The 26,502-nt window shown below is 38.8% G+C and overlaps 1 protein-coding gene across 36 annotated transcripts in view; it reads left to right on the forward strand.

Moving 5' to 3' along the window:
* Positions 1 to 26,502, forward strand: part of DTNA (dystrobrevin alpha) — a 359,261-nt gene that overhangs the window by 89,475 nt on the left and 243,284 nt on the right. For 6 of the 36 annotated variants that reach the window (XR_006707706.1, XM_045458380.1, XM_045458377.1 and 3 more), the window contains exon 1: positions 9,759 to 10,021. The exons of 1 other annotated variant lie outside the window; for it this stretch is intronic. The gene's annotated coding sequence lies outside the window, so the exon portion shown is untranslated. Of the gene's footprint in view, positions 1 to 9,539; positions 9,646 to 9,756; positions 10,022 to 26,502 lie in introns of those variants that run through there. 29 more of the 36 variants (XM_045458383.1, XM_045458375.1, XM_045458374.1 and 26 more) reach the window with 13 other exon arrangements.

Genomic DNA, 26,502 nt, shown 5'->3' on the forward strand with positions numbered 1-26,502 from the left:
AATTTCACAGATATATAATGAAAGTATTAATGTAATGGACTACACCCTAGTTTAGACCCTATGAAAGAGATAACTTTATTTCAATTACATGTTACACTTCAGTGGATCTGATCTAGATACTTGTATACTTTGCTGGAATTTAGCTTTCATTTCAGCAATGTGTTCTTTCATTTAGCAATGTTGCCTCCCCACCCCCTCCCCCCCCCCCCCCCCCCCCCCATGCACACACAAATGAAAATTTGTTACGATCATTTTGGAGAAGTTGGAGAATTTGATCCCTTTTTAAAGCAGTAAAGACATAATTACTGTTGAAATGCTGGGTGGAACAGATACTAATTTCACCCTCTCCCTCCCAAAGCTACCCTATACTGGCAGTAAACACAAAACACTAAATGGAATCAAGAAAATGGGAGAGCATAGAACAGCAGAGAGCTGCTGACCTATTTTTTTTTGGAAAATGGAAAGGGAATTGATTAAGTGGTGCTTGATTTAGCTGAGCAGAGACGTGGAAACCCAGGTACCTGCAGAGATGCCAACAGGATGCAAATGGAGAGTCCCTAGAGAAGCCCGGAAAAGCATGAGGAGTGAAGGCAAAGGGGATCGCTGAAGCTAGGGGTGAGATGTGGAGCTGAAAACAGGAAGTGGTTGAGATTCTTAACAGTTGGACTCCCAAATCCTGTCTGCAACCTGTGCAGCTTGGCAACTGCCTGCCCCTCACCCTGCAGGAGACAGGAGGTCGCTTGCGTTATTCTCTGGAGTGACTTAACCAGAGAGGCTATAAACCCAGCAGGCTTGGAAACAGTGGCAGGTGGGCATCAGGTGTAATACTCAAATTGTTGGATTAAGTGGAAATCTGCATGGTCAATAGTAATAAACTCACCTCTCTTTCAAACCTTCTTACCTGGAGCTTTGCTTCAGGACACTAGCAACAGAGCTTATCCCGCCTAGATAGCACATTGGAGGTGGGCTTCTCTGGAAGATCTGGCTACCTTGGTGGGGAGAAACCTAGTTACCCTTGAGGGTATTTCAGTGAAGGTTCAGTTCTAATCACCTTTCAGTAACACCCTAACAACCATGATATACTGCGAAAGCAGATAAGTAAGGAATACCAGATATGGCAGAAAGTCTCTGTAAAAGAGACCAAAGCAAACAAACAAGAAATTGAAGGAAACAATGACTGAAGGGAAGAGATGAAAACTTTAAAAAATGTTATCTTCTCATAGAGATTAGAAAAGAAATTACTTCCATGAAACAAACCATGGTACTTTTAAAAAGGAACGATTAGAGAAAATAGAAATCTTAGAAATTAAACTAAGAATTAAACTCTTCCAACAGAAGAGAGGTGAGGAATTACTCCAGAGAGGAAGTGGCAGAAAGATGATTGGAAGAGAAAAGATAAAAAATTAGAGACTTCACTTAAGGGGTCCGACATCCCACTAAAAGGAGTTTACTTTCAGAGTAAAATAACAGAGAGGGGCGTCCCGTGGCTCAGTTGGTTAAGCGTCTGACTCTTGATCTCAGCTCAGGTCTTGATCTCAGGGTTGTGAGTTCCAGCCCTACATTGGGCTCTGCATTGGGCATGAAGCCTACTTTAAAAAAAAAAAATAATAATAATAATTAATAGTAATAAATAAAATAACAGAGGAAATAGAACTCAGAAATTGTTTAAAAAATATAATAAAATTTGCCCAGAATTGGAATATATGAGCAAAAGTCCCTTGAGCTGCAAACAATCTGTAGGGAGAAAAGGGGGATCCACACCAGAGTGTACTGTCATGAGATATTCTAACACTGGGGATAAAGAAGAAATAGTAAGTGGAACAGGAACAGAATGACCCCTCAAAAACAACACTAGAAACTAAAGACAGTGAAGACATTACTTGAAATTTGTGAGGGATAAGAATTTCTAAACAATGAATTATCTAGTCAAGTTAGCAAGTCCAAGACAAGGACAAATATATTTTCAAGCGTTCAAGTTCTCCAAAAGTTGGTTTGTTCTAAGTATCTTTCTCAGGAAGCCACAAAGCACAGTCCCAGGATGACAGCTCAGTAACACTATTGACACCCCAAGGACCTCGAGGTTGCGGGGGTGGGGCGTGCTGAAAAAATAGCTGACATGCTTGTCTATTTTAAGAGGAACGCTACATCTCTAATGAGTCTGAAAAAATGTCATGGTGGGCAAATAGAAGTTGAGCGAGCAAAAATGTGACACGATACTAGTGTCAGAGAAAAAAAACACAATGGTGCAAAAGAAAGGAAATAGAGTCATAAATCCCGTGTGGTTTACATGTGAACAATATATGCATAGCCAAGATAACATAAACACTGATGAGTGCTTCACCTAAAATTGTTGTGTATCTAAACTGGGAGGATTAAGGGAAGGAAAGTGTGTGTGTGTGTGTGTGTGTGTGTGTGTGTGTGTGTGTGTCTGCGTGTAGATGAGAGAGAGAAGGAGATACTGAGAGCATGCTTGCGGGAGATAGTGTCCATAAGAACTAAAGATAAGGATTTAGTAAGAGACCAATAGATAATATCTACACTGGGAAAATAAAAAAGAAGAGGCATATAAGAGTATCATTTAGGAAGATGGAGTGAGTGTCATAATTAATAGTTAAGAGTTGAAAGCGGTTGCCTCTGCCTCTGGGATTTAAGGATGAGGAGGGGTAGGGTTGGCTTAGGACATTCTTTAAAGCTCTACATTCTGCATGGCTTTTAAAAATATGTGCATGATTTTTTTAAATATATGAAAGTTACATTTTAAAAAACTGAATGTAGCGAGTACCGGAGCTCAGTGACTTTCACGCTATGCTTCCCAGGTTTCTGGAAGTTTCCACAGAGACTGCCTTATAGAAGAGGGAGCTCGGTAGGCCTCCCACATGAGTTTCTGCGAAAGGAGCCATGCCTTGTCATTGTTAAGTTCCAGTGAACTAACTTCTTTGAACAAAGGGTTCTATAGAAAACACCACCACCACCAAAGAAGTTTGGAAAGCACTGATTAGCCCTGTGCGTATCTGGAGAAAAACTGCTCCCAATCGAATAAGCTGAATATGATAAATATCAAACTTGATCCAGTGTGGCTTTTACATGTTATTTTCTTTTACCCCACAAAACATATTGTCCCATTTCTAACTCAAGAAGCTTGGAGTAGAACCGGTTTGTTTGGGTTTCAAATATGGATTGGATTTACCATTATGAAAATTTGCACAGATTTCAAACGATGACATTAAGTAATGCTAGTTTCGCTCCCAAACCAAACTGTACTATCACTTCTTAAGAGGCATCAAGTGGGGCATCAAGTGGCTCAGTCGGTTGGGCGTCCGACTTCGGCTCAGGTCATGATCTCGCGGTCCGTGTGTTCGAGCCCCGCATCAGGCTCTGGGCTGACAGCTCAGAGCCTGGAGCCTATTTTGGATTGTGTGTCTCCCTCTCTCTGACCCTCCCCTGCTCATGCTCTGTCTCTCTCTGTCTCAAAAATAAATAAATGTTAAAAAAATAAAAAAAAAGAGGCATCAAGTATGGCATGTGTCCCCAGCGTTCAAATAAATGGTACAGCAGGGGGTGGCTTTCTATCCCAAGGATGACTTTGGGCATTCTAGTTTTGTCTAGGGATGGATATGTTAATGATTTCATTCTAATTTGGGTTGATTTTGGTCCCACCACAGAAAAAACGCTCCTACCCCAGGTGGAAGGAAAAGATACAGAATAAATCTTTATTTTTAACGCAGACGATTACCTGTATCTTTTGTCAACACGGAGTACTGATTGTTTCCTTGGCTATAGAGCCTCTCAAAAACAAAACATCCTTATCTTGGTGAGTTTAATCTAGGGAAAAATCATATGTTGAAACAGATGCTACTGAGAAAGCTCTTCCCTCAGTCCACCAATATCTATCTCTCCCTGCCCCACATACTCAGTAGGAAGTGGACTCATCTGTGGACTTCTATTATTTCTCAACCTAACATAACTAAAAGGTTCTTTGAAAAATAACTACCTATAATTTTATATAAAATAAAATCTAAAATGTAGATTTATTCATTTTATATCTTTTACATATTCTACATGTTTTACATGCATATCTCATTTGAGGTTGACAACATCTCTGAAATATATACTATTATTCTCAGTGTAAAGATTGGAGTTTGACCTGTCCCATGCTGCATGGCTGCCAGGGGTAAAGGCAAAAGAAATTTTTTTTTTTTTGGAATATCTTTCTACTTGGGCCAAATACCTCAAAATTAAAAAAAAAAAAAGACTAATTTTTATCAAAAGCATACATATAACATAAACAGTGCTGGATTACATATGGAGAATGATGTACTCATTCTGGTTTGCCTAGGACATTCCAGGTTTTAGGACTCAAAATCCTGCCTACTGGGAAAACCCTCAGTTCCAGTAAAATTGGAATGGTTGGTCATTTTACATATACAGCTCGTCCCAAGAGACTGTAATAGATACCCATCTTGGGAACAGAGAGAGATACAGGAAACAAAATACAAGTGGAGGAAAGTGATCAAGAGAGTTTATTTAGACAAGGGTGTAGATGATTTCCTAGCCATACCAAAGAAAACCAATTTTAGCAACCACAATAACAAGACAAAGCAATTAGCATTGACTTTTCAAAAATGTTTCTGTAACCAAATGTATCTATTCGTTTAAGATCGATGTCAATATCATGTGGTGTCCAAAAGACACAGAAAGGTGACACTACCAGATCTTGAAAAGTAAAGGCCTATCTTAAGTGTTTCATGAGAAGAGATAACAACCTACACAGCCAGATATCCTAGGGCCAGACATCTTAAACTTCCCCTCTAAACTTTGCTCTCCTCCAAGTCTACTTCATCAAAGATTCTTCTCCCTAGTCTGGCTTACGCCCTGGCGCCTGCTTCTCCTGCCACATTCTGTTCCCTGTTCTCTTCCTTCATTGTCACTGGTTCCTTTAAGTCACTCCTGTTCTTGGGTATTTTCCCTCCATGACCTTCTAACAATTAACATAAGCCCCCTTTGGCTTCTGCCCTGTCTCTTTCCACATTCCACATTGGAGAGCCTCCTCATGCCCCTTCCACTCCCCTGCCAACAATCCGCCTACCATCTGACAGACCCAGAGAAGAGAAATAGAGATGCCTTTTCAAAGACCAGAAGGAGAATGAGGAAGGTCTGCAACCGTTCTTGTTTGAATATTTTTGGGGTATGAGTGTGTGTACTCATAAATCATTTTGATAGGATTCCTACTAGCTTTTACCTTTCCTCCTAATGCCCACAGAAGTTCCAACATAGTGAAAAATCATGGTGCATGTACATCTATATGCTTTGATTTTTTTTTTTTAATTTTTTTTTCAACGTTTATTTATTTTTCGGACAGAGAGACAGAGCATGAACGGGGGAGGGGCAGAGAGAGAGGGAGACACAGAATCGGAAACAGGCTCCAGGCTCTGAGCCATCATCCCAGAGCCTGACGCGGGGCTCGAACTCTCGGACCGCGAGATCGTGACCTGGCTGAAGTCGGACGCTTAACCGACTGCGCCACCCAGGCGCCCCTATATGCTTTGATTTTTAACCTAAGCATTAGCCCGTGTCTTTCTGTTGTCATCAAAAGTATCATTGTTCCCAGTTATTCTACCAAATATGATGTTATTATTAGTGTATTTAACATATGGCCCTTTCCATAATTAGGGCTATTTTCACCCCCTAGACATTCAAAATGAGTGCCCATTTCATCCAATTTTTAAATTGATTGGAATTTAATAAGATTATACATAACATGCTGCTGTTTTGAATGTCTTCCATATCTGCTGTTAGAGCCTCTATTTTTTAGTGGGTTTTGTAATGTATAGTTGTCTAATTTTTCTTGGGGAGTGTCTATTGTAATTACTTTCAAACAACTGCAGCTTGGATTTATTAATTTTTCCTTAGGAAAAAAATAACTACTCACCACTCACCCTCCCAAAAAAAACCCCTCATTTTTGTATAGTGTCTTAGTCCATTCAGGCTGCCATAACAATATACCATTCACTAGATGGCTAATAAACAACAGGAATTTATTTCTTACAGTCTGAAAGCTGGAAGTCTAAAATCAAGACGTTAAAAATTTCAGTGTCTGGTGAGGGCCTGCTTCCTGCTTCACAGACGGCCATCTTTTTGCTGTGTTCTCACATGGTATAAGGGACAAAGAAGCTCTCTGGAGGTCTCTCTGGAAGGCACTAATCCCATTAATGAGGGCAGCACCCTCGTGACCTAATCAACTTCCAAAGGCTCCAATTCCTAATGCCATCACATTGCAGATTGTGTTTCAATATGTGGGTTTTGGGAGAACACAAATATAATGTATTGCAAGTAGTAATATATTAAAAAAAATAAATTACATGCAAAAGACCAAAAAATCATCTGCAAAACCATTATCCTGAGACTATTACTTATGTTAGTCTTTTAAGGATACCAGCAAGGAAAAAATAATGGGGACCATTTGCTTTCCATTATTCTGGTTCTTTGTATGCCTGGATGCCTTACCGATCAACTGAGATCTGAGTTTGAACAGCTTACTCACCCCTGCAAAGAGCCTGCTACCAGCATTCGCCATCCACAGAACTGTCCTGATATGTCTATTTCTGGAGAATGGAGCAGAGATTAACTGCTTGTTCATGATAAATCAAGGGTATTTGATTTGCCTGTTACATGCCCAGTTTTCTTTGGAAGCCAGCCCTGGAAGCTGTTTTTCTGATCAAATCCTAACTCTCATGTTAGTGCTTATGACAGAGAAAAATAACATTTACTCATGATAAAGACTAAATTCTAGCAATTATAAATCTTATCAATTGCCTTGTGAAGGTTAGGTGGAAAAAAAAGAAGAAAAAAAATTCCCATTGTGTTCACTCGACCTTGGAGTTGGACTAATGCAAAAGCTGTTCTAAAATTTCCATGATGTGGGGAGCCTGACTTCAGCTCACTCAGGCAATGATCTCACGGTTCACGAGTTCGAGCCCCACATCAGGCTCTGTGCTGACAGCTCAGAGCCTGGAGCCTGCTTCAGATTCTGTGTTTCCTTCTCTCTCTTCCCCTCCCCCACTTGCTCTCTGTCTCTCTGAAAACTAAATAAAAACATTAAAAAAATGTTTAAATAAAATTTCCATGATTGGCATAGATAAAAATATAAGGGGAGATAAAGTTGGGAACCCAAGAAGATACCTGGTTGATAAATGTTGCACTGTAAGGAATAGCCAATAGCGATTCAATAAAGAAAACTATTCCAATTCACTAGCTAATATGAAATATTTGAAGGACCTAACATTTCCTGTTCTATTTTTCTTAGAAGCCAGTAAGCTCAACAGAAGTGATCTTAGCAATATTTGCCATGTTGGTTTTGAGAACTAATCACACAGATACAACACTTATGATTTTTTTTCTTCAGTAAAGGTACTCAGTACCTAATATAGCTTTCATAAAATCTTTTGGTTAATGGCTTGAAAAGAGATATTTTTCCCGAGACCATTAAGATAAATGCAAAATATATAACTATATCTGCAGTGAGCCAACATGTAATCATTTTCCGTAAGTTAGAACATATACTTTCACAAAAGCAGTTAGTTCTTCAGTTTCAAAAAACATTTCTTGAGCGTCAGTTACATGCTAACGTTCAGTCAGAGATACAGAAGCGAGATACAGAAGCGAGATACAGAAGCTGAATGTAAACCAGACGGCCTGCCTCCAACCTGTCCTCTCATCCTAGTTCACATGTGTTTTGACCCCATCCATTAGCCTTGAGGATGAGTGTTTTGATAGAGGGAAGAAGACACACAGGAATGGGACATGTGCTCTCTGGGTGAGTGATTGTTCTTTCCTATTTATTTCTGAATGCGCCTATCAGCCTTGCACATAGCTTGAAATTTCCCTAAGACAATCAACTTTGGGAATAAAAATAAGGAAAGTTTCTTCCTCCTTTCCCAACGTCTTATAGTTTTTTTTTTAATAAATTCTTTTTAAAGTTTATCTATTTATTTTTGAGACAGAGACAGAGTGTGAGCAGAGGAGGGGCAGAGAGTGAGGGAGACACAGAATCCGAAGCAGGCTCCAGGCTCTGAGCTGTCAGCACAGAGCCTGACTCAGGGCTCAAACTCAAGGACTGCAAGATCATGACCTGAGCCAAAGTCAGACACTTAAACGACTGAGCCACCCAGGTGCCCCTCTTATAGTTTTTTTTTTTTAAAGAACATCTAGTAACAGGTTAAGGAGTGAACAAGCTGGTAGGACACCCATCTAAATGGGAATAAACAATCACCAGAGTAAACTGGTAACGTGATGCCAGTTAATCAGATTTCACTCATGGTTCCCTAACATGGTCTTGTTCAGATATGGTACCAGACCACCGAGATCAGAGACCAACCACAAACAAAGTGAAAGCTTTCTTTTTGGACGCAACCCTCTGCCGTTGAATATTTTTGAGATGTCTGTACAAGTTACAAGGAGCAGCTGTAACCACACCACTACCCGTGAGTCCAGCCAGCTGCCACTTGCCTGGACTTAGCAGCCACAGCCAGATGAGATTTGGAAAGGCAAAATGCATAGGTTGTGGTTTGTCTGATTGCTGAAATTATAAATCCTTTATCAGAGCTTTCAAGAAGCTGTCTCGTCCATAAAATGGCATACAATAAATTCACTGTTTTGAACATGAGAGGTAAGTTATTTCCAGCAGCAGCAGCAGCAGCAGCAGCAGCAGCAGCAAATCTTTTGGCCCTGGTGACCAGTAAATAAATATTAAACACAAGTTTATTAGTAGTTCTTTGAAGGGACTGTCCATTATTAATCCTTATCTGATTGTATTTGAGGAAACATATCTTTGTCTCATTTCCAGTCACTCAGTTTTTTTTGTTCACGTGTGTGTGTGTGTGTGTGTGTGTGTGTGTGTGCGCGCGCGCGTATAGTCCTCACCAGTCTTCACCAAAGTTTGCAAGACAGTCCTGGAAAAGAAGACTCAATGGGGAGAGTCTTTGGCGCTCTCTTCTCCTGCTGTTTGCGATATAAAATATAGGATAATTGAAATCAGTTTTTCCACAGTTCTTATGAGGAAGGTTTTCTCTCATGGAAAAGCCACAGAGTGAACAGCTGCGTTCCAGAATATTGTCAAGCAGGAAGCGTGACTGCTTCTTCTGCTGAAGGGTCCCAACCCATTTACTAATAAGGAAATTCAACTTTTAACACAACATTTGCCATTTTGCTTTGTTTTGTTTTGCTTTGTTTTTTCTGCATGCATAGCCATTGTAGGTAAAATTATATGTGGATATTAAAACTTAAATGCTATATGACATCAAAAATATTTGTCATGCCCCCAAATACTCACTCCATTCTCCTCAAAGTTAAGAAAAAAAAATCCAGGAAACTTACTTGTTTGTATTATGTGTACCTGGGGAAGTTTTTCACACAGAGGGAGCCACAGAACAAAACTTGAGCTGCCTTCCTTTCTGCTTCCAGGAATGCCAATCAGAGAACATTCTTTTTCAGACAGCCAAGTTTGGAAGTCAGTTGGTTTCTGGCAGTAACAAGGGGGAGGGGATGGCAGGAGGGAAAGCACAGTGAGTCCTCGGGCTGCCTTAAGCTTCCAAGTGTTTCCGTAATAGCCATCAATGAAAGCATCTCCTTTTACCCACGCAGAGACAGGTAAAAAGACAGCTGAGTAAATGGGCATTAGATGTATCAGCGGAAGCTCGGTCAGAGGAAGGAGGGGGTGGAGGGAGGGCATTTGAAAGGCTGCCATTGGTGAGCTTACCAAAGGCATCTGCCAGTGGGACTTCAATGGAATGTGAAACCAAATCATTTTCAAGTTAAAGATAGACACAGTATACACCAGGATCTAGAAGCTGGATTTTAAACTCCTATCTCTCCCTAGAATTTCAGAGAGTTCTGTTAAGATCTCTGTAGTAATTAACCATTTGGTCGGGGCTTGTTTTCGAAGTCAATGTGCTCAGAATTCACGTATGTTCTGGATGTCCTGGAATTAAAAGGATTTAGGAGCTCATGATGTGCATACTCTAGGGTAAGTGAAAAGATTGGCTTTTAAGGTGCATCGCTTCTCTGGGAAGGTTAACGTGGAATTTTTCTTTTTATGTGTGTAAATGAAAAAGTGATCATGAAGACTTTCCGGGACTGTAACTCTCTTACCTTTCTTGAGCTATTTGGCCTTTTTTAAGTTATGCAGCAGAAATAACTAGAGCATTTCAGCTTGGTTTTGAAATGTACCTTGCATGTCTATAATTTCAGTTTTGCTTTATGACCCTTACTTACATTTTTCTCTGTTAACTCCTTAAACACCCTGCAGTTATTGAATTACAATGTCGGTGGTTGTGTGTCACAACACCCACTGAATGTCACCGTGTTTATGATACCACTGGTTGTAACTGTTTTTACCGTGAGATGGGGTTACTTCCCTCGCCTGGCGCAATGGCGCTTCCTAGTTTAAGAAGTGAAAAAGGAGAACTAAATAAAAGGAGGGAAAAAGAGGTGGTCTAAAGGTGGGATGAAGTGAATAGGAGCCTTAGAAGATAATCTGTTTTAAAAGAAAACTAGAAAAAAAGGCAGTTTTCCATTGAAGAGAACAATTTTTTAATAGAAGTTATTTTTTGATGTTGCCTCATTAATTCCAAGCAGCTTCTCTTCCTCCAAAAAAGCTGATATTTGCTAAGTGAATGGAGGCGTACTGATTATATGGAACTTGAGGGTGGAGGAGGGAGAGTTGTCTAATTTGCTATTACCACGCTGTGTTTTAAGGATTTCAGAACTTTCTTCTTTAAAAGAGAGAATGACAAACCTCAGTTCTCTTCATGTTTTGACCATGTATAGGTTTTGTTTCTTATTTTGTCGAATGACCTCTCGGCTCTGCTCTTGGAGACAGCTTTCCCAAACTTGCACAGCATTCCTTCTGAATAAATACTGTCCATAATAGTCACAGAGGACATGGTGTGAATTGGAAATTCTACTTTATATGGGGAAAATAAATCTGCTGACGTTCTTATTGCAGTGTGGGACTGAACAGTTGTTAGATGTAACTGGCTGAGTTTTGCTATGTCAAATAGACCCGATTCTAATGAACTAAGTTGGCTAAACTAAGTACAAACAATGAATGACTTCACGTGGGTCTTTCAGTTTTGATAAGAATAACTAATATGCTGCGTAACTCTTCTAAAATGAAAAGTGAACAATTTGTTGATAGAATCACTTGATTTTACAACTATCGAACAATCTAGCAAGACCAAAACAAAATGTGAAGTTAGCAGGGCTCAGTTTTGATGCCCCCACCCCCCTTTCTCTGCCCACTCTCCGTCTCCGCTTCCAGTCCTCCTTCTCTTTCTGGACCCCTGATGAATATCACTGCAATACCCTCCTTTTCAGACTGTTAAGACCTATCTTCTGAGAAAGTTGCCGTGAATTTTCATTTCGCATCTCCACAAGTGGATGGTACCTTTGTAAATTCCCCCTGGTGACATTGACTCCTATGCACCTTGATTTATCCAGCTTGGTCCTGACCTGTTGACAGTAGGAGTGAGCCTGGCAGAAATCAGAAGTGTTTCCAAGAAATCTGTGAGTGCAAGTATGTGTGTGCTTACCATATACACATGCACACACACAAACGCTTCCGGGTAGACTTACATTTTACTCAACTAAATATTTCTGATTGAATTATACATATAGCTAAAATTGTATCAGGCTTTTCAGTATGGGGCTTGGTTTTTGTTTTCAGTGTGTCAAAAGAAAGCCAAAAAAAGAACACAAAAAAAAATTTAATTCTAAATTGTAAGAATTTTAAACCACGAGACCAAATAGTGTTGACAGGGAAGGGGGAGGACAAATATTTCTCTGCTGCTATCAATGTCACTCAAGTTCCCCGCTGAAATTTGTCAAGCTTGCGCTTTATCTCCTTGAATATGCTACGTGTAGCTTTATAATCTATGTCTGCTAATTCTAGTATCTCAAGTGTTACTGGATTCGTTTCTATTATTATTGTTCCTGCCAGTTCTCACTCATGGTGTCTTATTTTCTTGGTTGCTTGGATATCTTTGACTATCTGTTGGAACTGTATTTTAAAAATCACTTGTAAGAATAAATTGAGACCTAGTGGTGATGAGGTTTCTCCCCCAGAAAGGACCTTGCTTCTGCCAGGCACCCGGGGGCAATATCAGACCAGAATTATCTTTGTCAAAGTGCAGCCGCTAAGATTTCCTGAATCACCCCTGTGTGAGAAGCAAGGCTGCAAATCTGTGTGAAGAATCGTGTATTTGGGGTTCACTCCTACCATAAAGGAAGCTACGGCCTTTTGAGATCCCAAGTTGAAGTTGTGTTCGTTTATTAATGCCCTCACCTGAGGACCACAGGCTTTGCCCTTCTCACAAAACCTGTAAGGTTGCTCAAAGCACAGCTGCTTTCACAGATCTTTTCTCCCCCATACTCCTATGCCCCAGGGCAAAAGCTGTCAAAGATAAGCTTCCTCTCTTGAGCTCTGGCCTTCCAAATTTCTGTGTGTGAAAACCTCGCCACCATATTAAGTAAGCTCTTTGCTGTCTTTATATTTTAAATATCTTCAGTTACCTCAGTGGGAGTGTCAGTCGAAATTATTTCACTACTGTTACCAGAAAGGGAAGTTCACTGTACTGCTTTTATGGTCATTTTATGTATTTATAAATATATACACATGCTAGAGAAGGTATCAAGCAGTCTGCTAACATCACTGATGATTTCGGGTAGTTTTTCTGATTTTTAGTTTTCGCTGTGGGCTTTTGGAGAAATTTGCAGACGCACGGACGATTCGTGTTTCCCAGCCTTACTGGAGCTGTCAACAATACTTAGCAGTCCTTTTATGTGTCCCTGGCTGGCCCCTTTCCTTAGTCATCTCTTCAGTCTCTCTAATCCACCCCACCACCATCGCTGTCAGCTGTTGACCTTGACTCCTCCTGCCTTCTCTTGGCCTTTATCCAGTATCACCACGTTTAAGACATTGTCTTAAATAAATTCCTTCCTTTCCGTTCCCTTTGCAGCCCCTCCACTTCAGTTCTTCAACATCTCACTTGGGCATTACAATGGTCTCCCCGTTGTTCTCCTGCTCCTAGGGACTGCACCCCAACATATCTCCCATCCTGGGACCAACACACTTGTCTTCTCAAAATCATAGTCATGAGTGGATTGCTCCTTTACTTAAAAATCCCTAGTGACTCACCATTTCCCCCAAAATAAAGCCCTTAGTATGTCTTAAAGGCCTGTCACGAAGCCTCAACCTGTTTGTCTAACACCATGTCTACTATCTCACTGGCTTTTTCACTAACACTTGAATCGCGCGTAATTTCTGCCTCCGGAATATTCCATAGGACATCATACCTCTGTGCTAGTCTACCTACATTTCCCCCCAGAATACCCACTGTTCATCTCCTTTGTGGTTAAATCCTACTTCTTCAAGGTTGACCTCGTAAGTCACCTACACTACACATCCTTTACGTGTACAGCTCACCCACTATTCTTGTCTTGTGCATTTTTGAATTCTCAGTAATGGGCACATAGAAACCAAGTTACATTTAAGGAATGAACAAACAACTATTATGAGGAAATTTTTTCACAACAATTCCTTTCTTGCTTTATTGTTTTTCGTTCTAAACATCATTATTTTGACCTTAGACTCTTTGTCTAGAATAGTGATCATTAATTCTCCTCTATGTCAGGTAGAGCCAGTTAAAAATGAGTGTGTGTTTTTGGTTATTTTTGGGGGGAGAGGGGAGGCCATCCATTTCCATTTTTGCCAAGTGAGATTCTATAATATCATTGTGATAACAAGACACATCAAAGAAGTTTAAGTAGAATAAATTACCCGTGTATTGTCAGAGACATTCACAATAAAAAGGAAAGTCATAGAATTGAAAAACTGACATGTTTCAACAGATCTAGCCCATAATCATGGGTAACACCAATGGAAAAAAGTAGTGGGGCACAACTAGATCAAAATAATCTCACTGCATATAGCCTGAATCTGAACCATTGGAAAACACTGGATGGTTTTTCAGATCACAATGTGATGCTAGAAGGAAAGCAGTCGGTTGCTTATGTGATAGGACATTGTGATCTTAAATCTTAAAGGTGGCTGAAAATTTTCATTAGAAAACTTCAGCGATGTAAATGTTAGTCTCATTTTGCTATGCTGAATTAAAAAAAAAAACAGCGCTGCCTTTAATTATTAAAAATTGAATATTGTTGGTGGGAAGCAGAGAAAGAGGAAATATAGCTTATTAATTCTCAGGATGTTTAACTAATGTCATATTCCTCAGATCATTTATAAATTTATCATACATTATGATATGCTGACACCTCATTTTTAGAAAAATAAGAAACATGGTTTGTATTTTTTCTCATATGGGGCTTTCCTACCTCCACAAAGAAAAAAGCCCTAATATGGATGGGGTCAAATTTATTTTAAATAAAAATAAATAAATATTTTAAATAAAAATCTTTGAATCCAATCAAATGTTTAAAGTCGGTGTCTAGGGGCACCTGGGTGGCTCAGTCAGTTAAGCGTCTGACTTTGGCTCAGGTCATGATCTGGCAGTTCATGGGTTCGAGCCCCGCATCGGGCTCTGTGCTGACAGCTCAGAGCCTGGAGCCCGCTTCAGGTTCTGTGTCTCCCTCTCTCTCTGACCCTCTCTTGCTCACACTCTGTCTCTCTCTCAAAAATGAGTAAGCTTAAATATAATTTTTTTAGGTCAGTGTCTAGATGAGAACCCAGATTTCTCTAACACAAAATATGAAAATATAGTATTATAGGCCTTTTCTTTTTTACTTCATCTGTAAAAAAAAATAAGACTAATTCTTAAAAATTGGCTGATTTTAAATCATAGCTTTCAAGTAGCTGAGCTAATTTGTCTTATTAATTCAGTAAATCTCGATCAAGCTCCTACCTTGTGTCTAGAGTAAGAAATTATTTATTCAGTCCCCTTCACCGGACACTGACACTGGAGCATGTCATGTTAAAACAATGGATGTAATTAACAAATTGCTTTATTCTATTCTTTAATTTCTATTCTTAATTTATGTATGCTAATCTCCATATTTGTTAAAAAAATCACTTTGCCTTTCTTTAGCAATTAGTATTTTCCTGTGAAAAAGCTAAGTTTTTTTTAATATGAAATTTATTGTCAAATTGGTTTCCATACAACACCTAGGGCTCATCCTAACAGGTGCCCTCCTCAATGCCCATCACCCACTTTCCCCTCCCTCGCACCCCCCATCAACCCTCAGTTTATTCTGTCTTTAAGAGTCTCTTACCTTTTTTTCCCCCCTTCCCCTCCCCCATGGTCTTCTGTCAAATTTCTCAGGATCCACATAAAAGTGAAAACATATGGTATCTGTCTTTCTCTGTATGGCTTATTTCACTTAGCATCACACTCTCCAGTTCCATCCACGTTGCTACAAAAGGCCAGATTTCATTCTTTCTCATTGCCAAGTAGTATTCCATTGTATATATAAATCACATCTTCTTTATCCATTCGTCAGTTGATGCACATTTAGGCTCTTTCCATACTTTGGCTATTCTTGAAAGTGCTGCTATAAACGTTGGGGTACAAGTGCCCCTGTGCATCAGCACTCCTGCATCCCTTGGGTAAATTCTTAGAAGTTCAAAAAGCTAAGTTTTAGGGGTCTTGGGAATACTTTAATTTTTTAATCTCTATTTAGCAGATTTTTTTATAGAATAGTTTAAAGAGACCTAAACGGATTATTTTTAAAAAGTTGAACGTGTATTTTTATCACATAGGAAACTGTGTTGTATCTTAATATAAAATATAAACACATTTATTTGCATAAATAGAGTTGAACTTTGCATTCTTCCAAAATAAATATGGCATAAAGGTGACTCAGAGATGCCCTGAGTCATGAAAACTTTCTAAAGCTCTGTGTATTTTAAAGAGGGCAATAGTTATTTTTACTAATTTTATTTCTCAGTCTCACTTTACTTTTTGTACACCCCATTCCTAGGTGATGTAGTAGCACACAGACTTATGAGTGCTGAAGGGATGAATTCACTGAATTAATCATAGTTCAAGACTATAGATGTCTTTACTAATTGTATTAAGAGATGTAGATTAATTGAACGAAATCTATCTTCTAATGCATGTGAACTTCCTAGTTTTAGACTGTTCATTGCCACACATTTGTAGCAACATATTTACTCATTGAAAGATGTTGTTTTTAACACTTCAGAGAAGTGTAACACTTCTGTTCTAAACCTCATCCAATGTTTTATACTATCTTGTAGGTAAGAGACATATGTTATTTTCTTTTATACATGATCAAACCAAGATACAGACATAGGAAGTGCTCCAGATAGATATTACTATGCTTGATTTCCGGAGGTAACAACCCCCAAATCTCCATGGCTTATAAAAGCCAAGGTTTCCTTCCCACTCATGCGAATTATCTATGGAGGGTTGGCCTGACCGCAGGCCCTTCCCCACGTTGTTGCTTTCACCTGGAAGTGACCTGTGTTCCCTGTGCTCACGTTTCCTTGGCCAAAGCATGCCATGCAATCACACCTAACTTCAGCTGGGTGAGGAATACAATCCTATCATATCCCTGAAAAGAGAAAGAGCTGGAATGTTTCTGAGGACCTCTAATAAATTCCACGCTAATGAATGATAGGTGGGCCCAAGAAGAACAAAGCCCCCAGAAGAACAGCGATCTGGACTTTGGTCTTATGCAGTATTCCCTCCTTATCCACGGCTTACTTTCCATGATTTTAATTACCGGTGGTCAACCGGGATCCAGAGCAGTTGGTCCTCCTTCTGACGAATGGTCAGAAGGTCGGCAGTAGCCTGTCTCTGTGTTTCTTACCTCCCTTCATCTCCTCATGCGGGCGTTTTATCCTCTCACATCATCACAAAAAGAAGCATGAGTACAGTTCAATAAATTACTTTGAGAGACAAAGAGAGACCACATTTATATAACTTTTATTACAGCAGATTATTATAATTGTTCTATTTTATTATTATTGTTAATCTCTTACTGTGCCTAATTTCTAAGCTAAACTTTATCATAGGTATGTACCTAAAGGAAAAATCCTAGTAGATAGAGGGTTCGGTCCTGTCTGCAGTTCGAGCCTTCCAGTAAGGGTCTTAGACCGTATTTCCGTGGATAAGGGGCACTACTGGATACCTCTGAATATGTACCTGGGCAATATGTAGGCAATTATCTGTAATCAGATGCTATTGGGTTTTTTTTCTCTTTTTTCATCCTTCGATGCTGATCCCCGCTAAGGCTTTTGGATCTCTAAATCTTTGCTGTCTCCCAGGTGCCTGTGACCTTTCCCATCACTGCTTTTCCAACCCATTGGAATCCTAACATTTTACCTGTCTTTACGCTTTTTATCTCAGGGAGTCCTGTCCATAAACAGCCTTGGGAAGAGAAAAGAGCCTCTGATAGGGCAATTCCTCTAGATTGTAGAGAGCAAAAGTGAAACATTACTTTCATACTTTCCCATCTGTAAGAACTGATCATCTGTAGCAGAAAAATGGAGAAAAAGGCAATGGAGTATAATCCATTACAGTCCTAGCCCCCAGCATTTCCAAAAGGCAAAATAAAAGTACTACGCTTAGGGAAAATGCCTCCAGAGGAATGATGATGTATGTTACATGTTAGAAATGTATCATTTTGAGTAGGATTTATACCACTCCGATACTCTACTTTTTGTTTTGCGTTTAGTTTTTAAGCACTAACAAGGCAAAACTGAAGAATTCGAAGATTAATGAGATGGTTGAAAATTGGAAAATTATTAAGCAAGTGTTTTAAGGCCTTCCAGATAATAATTTAAATCAGCAAATCCAATTTATGTTCTTAGAAAGAACAATTCCACGGGGCGCCTGGGTGGCGCAGTCGGTTAAGCGTCCGACTTCAGCCAGGTCACGATCTCGCGGTCCGTGAGTTCGAGCCCCGTGTCGGGCTCTGGGCTGATGGCTCAGACAGAGCCTGGAGCCTGTTTCCGATTCTGTGTCTCCCTCTCTCTCTGCCCCTCCCCCGTTCATGCTCTGTCTCTCTCTGTCCCAAAAAAAATAAATAAACGTTGAAAAAAAGAAATTAAAAATAAAATAAAATAAAATAAAATGTTGAAAAAAAAAGAAAGAACAATTCCAGGAAATGCTATATACAAAAAGAAAAAAAAAAGATGAATATCCTGAGTCAAATGAAATTTGGAAAATGCTGGATACCATATCCCTCTCTCAGAGATTTAGGTGATCCTTAGCATTAAAGTTCTTTTATAAAATTTTCTTAATGTTTATTTGTTTCTGAGAGAGAATGCGAGAGAGGGTGGGGGAGGGGGAGAGAGAGAGGGAGACAGAGTATCTGAAGCAGACAGATTGTAGAGAGCAAAAGTGGATATATAATCTCTGACAGCAGAAAGCCCGACGTGAGTGTCGCACTCACAAACCTGAGATCATGATCATAAGTCAGATGCTTAACCGACTGAGCCACCCAGATGCCTCAGCATTAAGGGTTCCTAAAGTTTGATTTTATTCAACCCAGTGTTTCTCAAACTAACTTGTAATACCAAGATATATGTATATATATAATATTTTAACATACTTTTTAATACATATTTTAACACCCTTGGTAAATTCTCGTTTAAGTCACCCATTGTTCACTGTATTAATAATTAAAAGTGATAATGTGGCAGCTCATGTAATATTTTGGGAATATAAAGCTAAGAATTTTAGGGGCGCCTGGGTGGCGCAGTCGGTTAAGCGTCCGACTTCAGCCAGGTCACGATCTCGCGGTCCGTGAGTTCGAGCCCCGCGTCGGGCTCTGGGCTGATGGCTCGGAGCCTGGAGTCTGTTTCCGATTCTGTGTCTCCCTCTCTCTCTGCCCCTCCCCCGTTCATGCTCTGTCTCTCTCTGTCCCAAAAATAAATAAACGTTGAAAAAAAAAATTAAAAAGCTAAGAATTTTAAAGGACTTCAAAAATTATCTTTGCTGTTGGCTACTTTCTATTCTCTTGATAAATGGCATTGGTTTTAAGCACCAACAGAAATTAATCGGGCATCCAGTAATATTTGTTTGGCTTCACTCGGGCATATAATTTGTGATGCAGCCTCAAATAAGAAGATTGACTACATTCATCAGAATCGAGAACTCCACAGGGATATGTACTATTTTACCCATTTCATTCAAACATCTAAAACTGTTATTCCACTTTAGAATATGATTACACATTATTCACTTATACGATTTAGTTATCCTTTCTTTACGAAGACCTCACGAAGAGAACTCTTCAACATCTGTTTCTTGATTTTTTTTGTTCACCTCCTTCAAGTTCAAAAACTTTAAAGCTTAAAAAGGAAAAATAAGTTGTGGGTTTCAAAAGATTCTCTACTAAAGTTACCATCTGTCGGAATTTTTCAGGGCAAGAAGAAGAGTAATAGACTAACATGAACAAAATGTCCACTTTTTTTTTTTTTTTTTTAGAGTGTGTGTTATATTCAGTTAAGTGCTGTGACCATGTAAAATCAACCAATTGCTCCATGAACTTTTATGCCATCAGCAACTGTACTCACAGAAAATTCTAGATACTAGGTTCACCAATAAGTATCAGGATGCTCGGGTGTGACAGGGTGTGACAGGGAGCGTGTATCCTTTCGTCGGCTCATCCACTCTTGCAGTATTATTCTGCTTTCGGTGCTCCTCCTTCCATTTTATTTTTTTTTTTTAATTTTTTTTTCAACGTTTATTTATTTTTGGGACAGAGAGAGACAGAGCATGAACGGGGGAGGGGCAGAGAGAGAGGGAGACACAGAATCGGAAACAGGCTCCAGGCTCCGAGCCATCAGCCCAGAGCCTGACGCGGGGCTCGAACTCACGGACCGCGAGATCGTGACCTGGCTGAAGTCGGACGCTTAACCGACTGCGCCACCCAGGCGCCCCGCTTCCATTTTAAAAGTAACAGATGACTTCTTTGTCAGTACATTTTTTTAAAAAAGAAAATTATTTGGGAAATATACCTTTTTTTTGTATCATAGAGAAATCATTTGTTCCATCAAAAGTGTAGGTAGCATAAATTCTTAGCACGTATTTCTCCCCTGGTTTATTTTTGTTTATTTTCCCCCTGGGGTTCTAATAAGGTTCAGAAGCCATAATGTCAGCAACACCTCTAAAACTCCATTGCAGGGGGCTGTGAAGGTCTCTTCTCAGCTCTGCCGGGCTGTCCCTTTGCAACTCTCTGAATAGCCACACAGAACACTCTATTGTTTGCCAAATTACAAAGTCAATTATATCTACATTCTGAAACTGCCTAGCACCTAAAACATTTGGAATGCTGAAAAATATCCTGTGTAACCATTTGCCAGACGCCAGAACATAAATCTAAATTACTTAGATTTACAGTATTATAATCTCTCCTTTAAAATGACATGAGGGAAGTGTTTAACTTAATGAGGCAAAGGATCCTGGTGTGCAAGTTACATTACATTTTTCATTGCACAAGGGTAAATTATTGCTTCAGTCTCCTAAATAGTACCCCAGTGGCTTCAAAGACACAATGTAGCTTCCAGAAATGCCCACTTTTGTCTTAGGCAATAACTTACTCCATGAGAGTATGCTTTCTGAGAATTGCTCATAACATTTCTTGCAGTAGGCTGAATTTCTTGAAGGTCATTCACAGATACTAGCTGAACTTGACTTTTTCTTTTAACTTAGGAACATTGAAGTGATACGTCTTTAGACATTACCATACAAAAGGGAAACTGATGAACACTTGCTTTCTATCTAAAACATTTAAAAAACAAGCAAAAAAATCTGAGTAATAAATTAAAGGACATAATATTTTCTTAGCATTTCTCCATTGATGTTGCTAACTTTTTGAAATAAATAAGCATAGGTCTATTGGGGCGGTGGTCCATAAAGATTTTGGAGTGCAATAATTAAATATATTGTTCTATGTTTCCAAAAAATAAAAATCTTCATCCTATATCGAACACCATATATATGAATCTAAATGTGGGGGTGGGGAGTTTTTAAAAGCAAGCTTTACTTTGTAATAAGGTAATATAGGAATTTAATTAAAACAAAACCAAACAAAATACCCTCACCAATCAGTGCTGCAGCATTTGGGTAAATGTTAGAGCTTGACAATTTTCAAGGCAGAGACGTTACTCCCGGCTTTCTGCCAAACCATTACTGGTAATCTGATGACAGGAGATGAAGCAAAGGAAAGTACTGCTGTCTGGCTTAGTTAGATATGCATTTGCTAAAAGAGAAGCCAACACATTTCTTATGTAAACCATCAAAATTACAATTTAGAAACACACACACACACACACACACACACACACACGCACACACACAGTATGCTTTTACAAGTCTAGGAATATACACATTAAAATACAATTCTGTGCTTAAGGGGAGCATGGAACTGGCAGACACAGAGAGGGTTGACTGCATCCTTTCTTTATCTTGAGTGGTTTTAATGTACAGCCACATTTCTCTCAATGGCTGCACTGGAAGGAATTGAATTACTCCTATCTGGACAAGATTCAGGATTGCCCTTACATGGTTGCATTCTAGCAACTACTCAAAATCTCTCATTGATAAGTGAGTGGATTGGGCCGCTATTTTCTGTGGTTTATTTAAATGATTCTGGATAAACATCTGTTTTCCTATACCGCTAAAAAGCAATTTAATGTAATAGTGATGTCAAAGTAATCAAAGCATGCATTTTTATAGCAGCAAGACTGTTGGAAATGTTTTAAGTTCTTTGGAAGGAGGGATGTTGAGTAAATGGTTGTATTTGCATGTATTGTTTTGACCACTGGAGGGCTCTCAGATTTATTTTTACTTTAATTCCTTAGAAATCTTTTTGATATATAGCTGGAACTTCAGTAGAATGAATTTAAATCTTGGCATCAAAAAGTCTATACTGCCTCCTAGCCCCTAATTTGGTATATATTTGCATAGTACAAGGTGAAAGAAAAATCAGATTTAGTTTACCATATTCTTTCACTCTTTCACAACAATAAAAATTCACAACAAATAAGAGAGAAGAACAATGTCCTTTTTTATTATCATGTCATAACCAAGACTTATGTCAAAGTTATATGATCCACAACCTGTATATTAGAGTAAAACATTCCTAAATCTCAGAGTTAGACCCTGTATTTGACATTTTAAATGACCTACACCTTGCCAAGTCTTTGTCTTTGAAGAGTTCCCTGGGAAGACAGGTACATTTGGTGATAATTTACTCATAGTGCAGGAAATGATAAAGTGTTAAGGTGCCCAGAGAGGTCCTGAAGTTGACTGCTATATTGGATCTAGACAGGTGAGTGGGAGTTACCTAGATTAAAAAAAAAAAAGGGAGGGCATTCAAGATTGAAAAACCAGCATGGACCCACACAGGAAACAGCATGGTGTGTTTGGTGTTCTAGAATTTGAGGGTATAGTGAAAGGAGATAACTTTGGAGAGGTCAGTAGGTACTGAGAAGGCCTTTTCTATCATTCCAAGGGTTTTTTTTCCTCCATTCCTTAGAGCATTTAGTGTTTCTGAAATCCAAACCTCTTCCCCAAAGTAAACAAAACAAAAATAAATAAATAAACGTGAAATAAAAAAGAATAAATGCATATTCATAATAAACGCATAGAGAGCCAGGGTTCAAAATGGTCTGTCCTGTATGTCAAGTTCTTTGAATCCTCATGTATTTTCATCTTGCTCCATGATAAACCTTTCTTTCCTTCAGCATCAAAGTCTTTTTCTCCAAGTTTCCAGAACGATGCACCATGTCCATCCAATAGTTTTGCATTGTCCCAACTCGTTGATGGCATCCTTTAGACCTTTCTTTGACTACAACTGAAGGTACCAAGTGTTATAAGAAATTGATCACTCTGGATGATGATTTCCAATAAAGCAAGAATGGAGGCTGAGAAGAGAGAGAATATTACAATAGTCTGCTCATAAAACAGAAGATTTGACTGGTTCCGCAATGCCTAGTCAGATGGAAAATTGTTTTCACCACTGGGGAGGAGGGGTTTCCCATATTTTTTTTAGTTTAATTCTTTATAAGCTAAATAATCTTTAACCTAGTGCCAAAATGGACATTCTGAGCAAAGCTTATATAAAAAGGAAACCACATTTCTTCATCTTCCCATAGTTTCAGCTCCTCTGAAATATAGTGAATGTCTGTTAAGAGAGATGGGAGGCATGTTTGCCATGGTGAGCAGCACTCTTAGCACAGAAGTGTTTGTCCTAAAGGGTCCGTCCTCTCTCTTCTCATGGCCTCATGGCATCTTGTGGCAATCTTCTGTAAGCATTCCAACTTCGGAGTGTTTTTGGACATTTCTTCACCAACTCACACAAGCCACCTTATCCAGCATCAGTAAGTCAGAAAATATAGAATTGCATACATCAACGTGTAAAAAGGCAAAAGAGGTACCATTTTGATACTCAGTGAGGAAGATTATTTTCAGGTGGCTCTGTTTAATAAATAGTGAAATGCAAGATGGAGTATTACAGTAGTGTAAATCTGAAAGTGTCTACGGCTCTAGATTTGAATCATAAGTGGCTCTGAGCCAATTAGGGGGAACCCAGAAGGCATCCCCAATCTGTGATGAAGCTACCCAAGCGTGCTTTTTTGACAGATTCAATTACAACTTTCAGTCTTATAAAAAGAGCTGTATCATGCCCTCCTCCATTGTTAGATCTAAATAACTGGATTGGTATTTAGGTGAACTGGAGACATGCTCATGTGCCCAACCCTACAGAAATATAGGCAGCCTGAGCTATGATGATGGTATGATTTTTTTCCTCTCACCATAAGGACTGGCCTTAGTAAGTAGCTACGCCTTTTACAAATTGCTGCGACTTTACATTAACAGTGCTAAAAATAAAACACACACACTCTAATATTCAAATGAAGAACAATAAGTAACCCTACTAGGTCAGTTGAAACATTTACACCCTCGAGGACCCATCAGTACGTCTTTCTAGTCAAATATTCAGATATTTGACAAAAGTGTTTCTTGTATTATTTTGTGGATTCAGGTAGTGTAATGGTGAGAACAACTCATAAAAATTTCTAGGCCCAAATTGTTACTTTCATGCTTTAAGGGACTTGTACAACCACAAGATTGGATGCAGAACTTCTTTTCTCTTTTGTGAGAAAGAGTTTATCCATCTCATTGTGTATTACAATAACCCATCTCTGTGTGAGAATATGTCAGGCTTCTTAAATTTTCCAAGAGAATGTCAACTCTGCTGCCTTTTCACCTGCTGTTTAAACATATAGATCTTTCTTCAATCTTCCACACAGAATATTGGCACTTTGAGCAGCTGCCAAAAGATGTAACCTTGAATTGACTGTATACAGTCAAGGGTATACACCAAGACGTTTCTAACTGCTAGTAAGTTGGATCACATACACGGAGCTCATTGTCTTAATTCCTTCCTTCCCCTGCCATACACATACAACATTATTACTGAGTTCCTGTTTAATTTTGTGCCCTTGGCCACTATTAAAATTTAGCATAACACATGGCAGTTTGGGAAAGGAGGGAAAAAATGCTTTGAATGACTGCAGTAATATTGTGCTAAATATTGCTTGATAGCTTCAGAATAAGGAGCTGTAACACACAGTTCTCACAAGAATTTGTGCCAGGAAAAAAGCTTATCTCTGAAGATAAACTTGTAAGCTTTCTTTTTCTGCAAGGAAAACTATACAAGCTCTCAATTTTCTTTGTGTGTGTGTGTGACCATCTAAATTCTTAGAGCTAAAGCGAATGCTCAGTTGTATTAATGATCTAATTTTCAGTGCTTGATGTAAGTGTTGTGTAGAAAATCTGTTTCTAATTGTACCTTAGCAAAGCTCAGTTTACTTCGTCTTTCATAACAACATTCATCTCTGTCATTAGGGTGTAATTCATGCTTTCCCCACTTATGATCTCTTGAGTTTCATGACACTGCCTAATGCTTCAATGTTTCTCATCATGGAGCAGACAATAGTGTTTGTTGAATTAGCATTACTTTGCACTGTTTTGTATGTTTTTAATAATGAAATACTTGGCAGTAAAATTTTAAACCAGCAGGAATGACTAACAAGACCATTGAGAATAATGAATAAATAAAAATAGTAACACTTCTTAGGGGTATTTGAAATCCATGTTCTCCAAAAAGCTTAGTGACAAACTTTTATCCCCATTCCAGTTTTGCACAGAGTCTATATTTATTGTTATCAGTCAGGTCACATTTTATTTTATTGAGTTTTATTTTCAGCGAGTTTTAACTTTCTTGGAGTCTTGCATCAGAGGGCTCTTGACAGAATAGTTAAGCAATAAAGTCATGCTTGAGTACAATGTGTTTATGTCATCAGTTTGTCCCATTCTAGCAACCAAGGCTATTAGTCAAATACGTGAGGAGACTTCTATAGGCTGAGGAAATTCACATCAGTGAAGCTGTCTTTTAGAGAACTGCCATGAGTTGACTGACCATCACTCTTACCGGCTGGTGTTTCCATCATGGAAGTCTTTGACATCTAGGAGACTGAGCTGGAGTCAAGAAGTAAAAGACCAAAGACCAAAACCAATCCAGTCTAATTGGTAGTCTGAAACCCAGGTCTCCTCATTTATAATCCAGACCTCTTTTGGATACTTCTCAGATGTGCCTCATAAATTCTCGAAACAGTGTGTTGAGAGAAAAAGGGTAGCCCCAGCATTTCCTCATTGTCAAGATAACCACACAGAGCACTATTTGGGGGTGTGGGGTGTAGTCATTTGTCTCTCTTGCACCAGTGGAATAGCGTGCTTTGAGGTACATGTAAAAAAGGGATAGATCCAAAGGACTGGACATGGTGGGAGGGCATCATGGATGGTAGTGCACACTCAAAAAGGAAATAGTTTAAGGAACTATGGTAAATCTGCCCAATAAAATGTCATGTGGTCTTCTGTGCATTTAAGCTTGTACATTTCTTTCAGGAGCTAAATCAAAGATCTTCCTGTAAAATGTGTGATGTTGGTTTAACTTCTTCAATTTTTTTATTCTCCTCTGTTAAATGAAGAGAATAACAGGACTAGGATTTTTGAGAGGATTCCATGAGATAATCTATGTAAAAAAAAACCAATGGGCTCAGTGTATTTCACATAGTAGAATTATATCTATGAAAAGTATTAATGATTGGGAAAATGCTGATGTCATAATGTAACAATAAAAAAGAGGACACAAAATTGTGCAGTTAGCACAATTATGTAGATATATTGATAGAAAACCCCTAGAAGAAAAAATTAACTGCAGATATTTTTAAATCTTGAGATATAGGAGATTATTTTCTTCTTTGTAATCTCCTGTATTATATAAATTTTCTACAAAGCACATACAAAATATGCTTAGGAAAATATAAAATTCACAGAAGTAAATGCCAACCTGCTAAAATTCCTTCTTTTGGATCTTAACAGTTAGATTCTTGGAGGGAACTGGCATGTCTTTATTTGCTAACAAACATTTACTTACTAATGTACATCT

This window comes from Leopardus geoffroyi, chromosome D3 (assembly GCF_018350155.1).
Source record: "Leopardus geoffroyi isolate Oge1 chromosome D3, O.geoffroyi_Oge1_pat1.0, whole genome shotgun sequence".
In the NCBI taxonomy this organism is placed as follows: Eukaryota; Metazoa; Chordata; class Mammalia; order Carnivora; family Felidae; genus Leopardus; species Leopardus geoffroyi.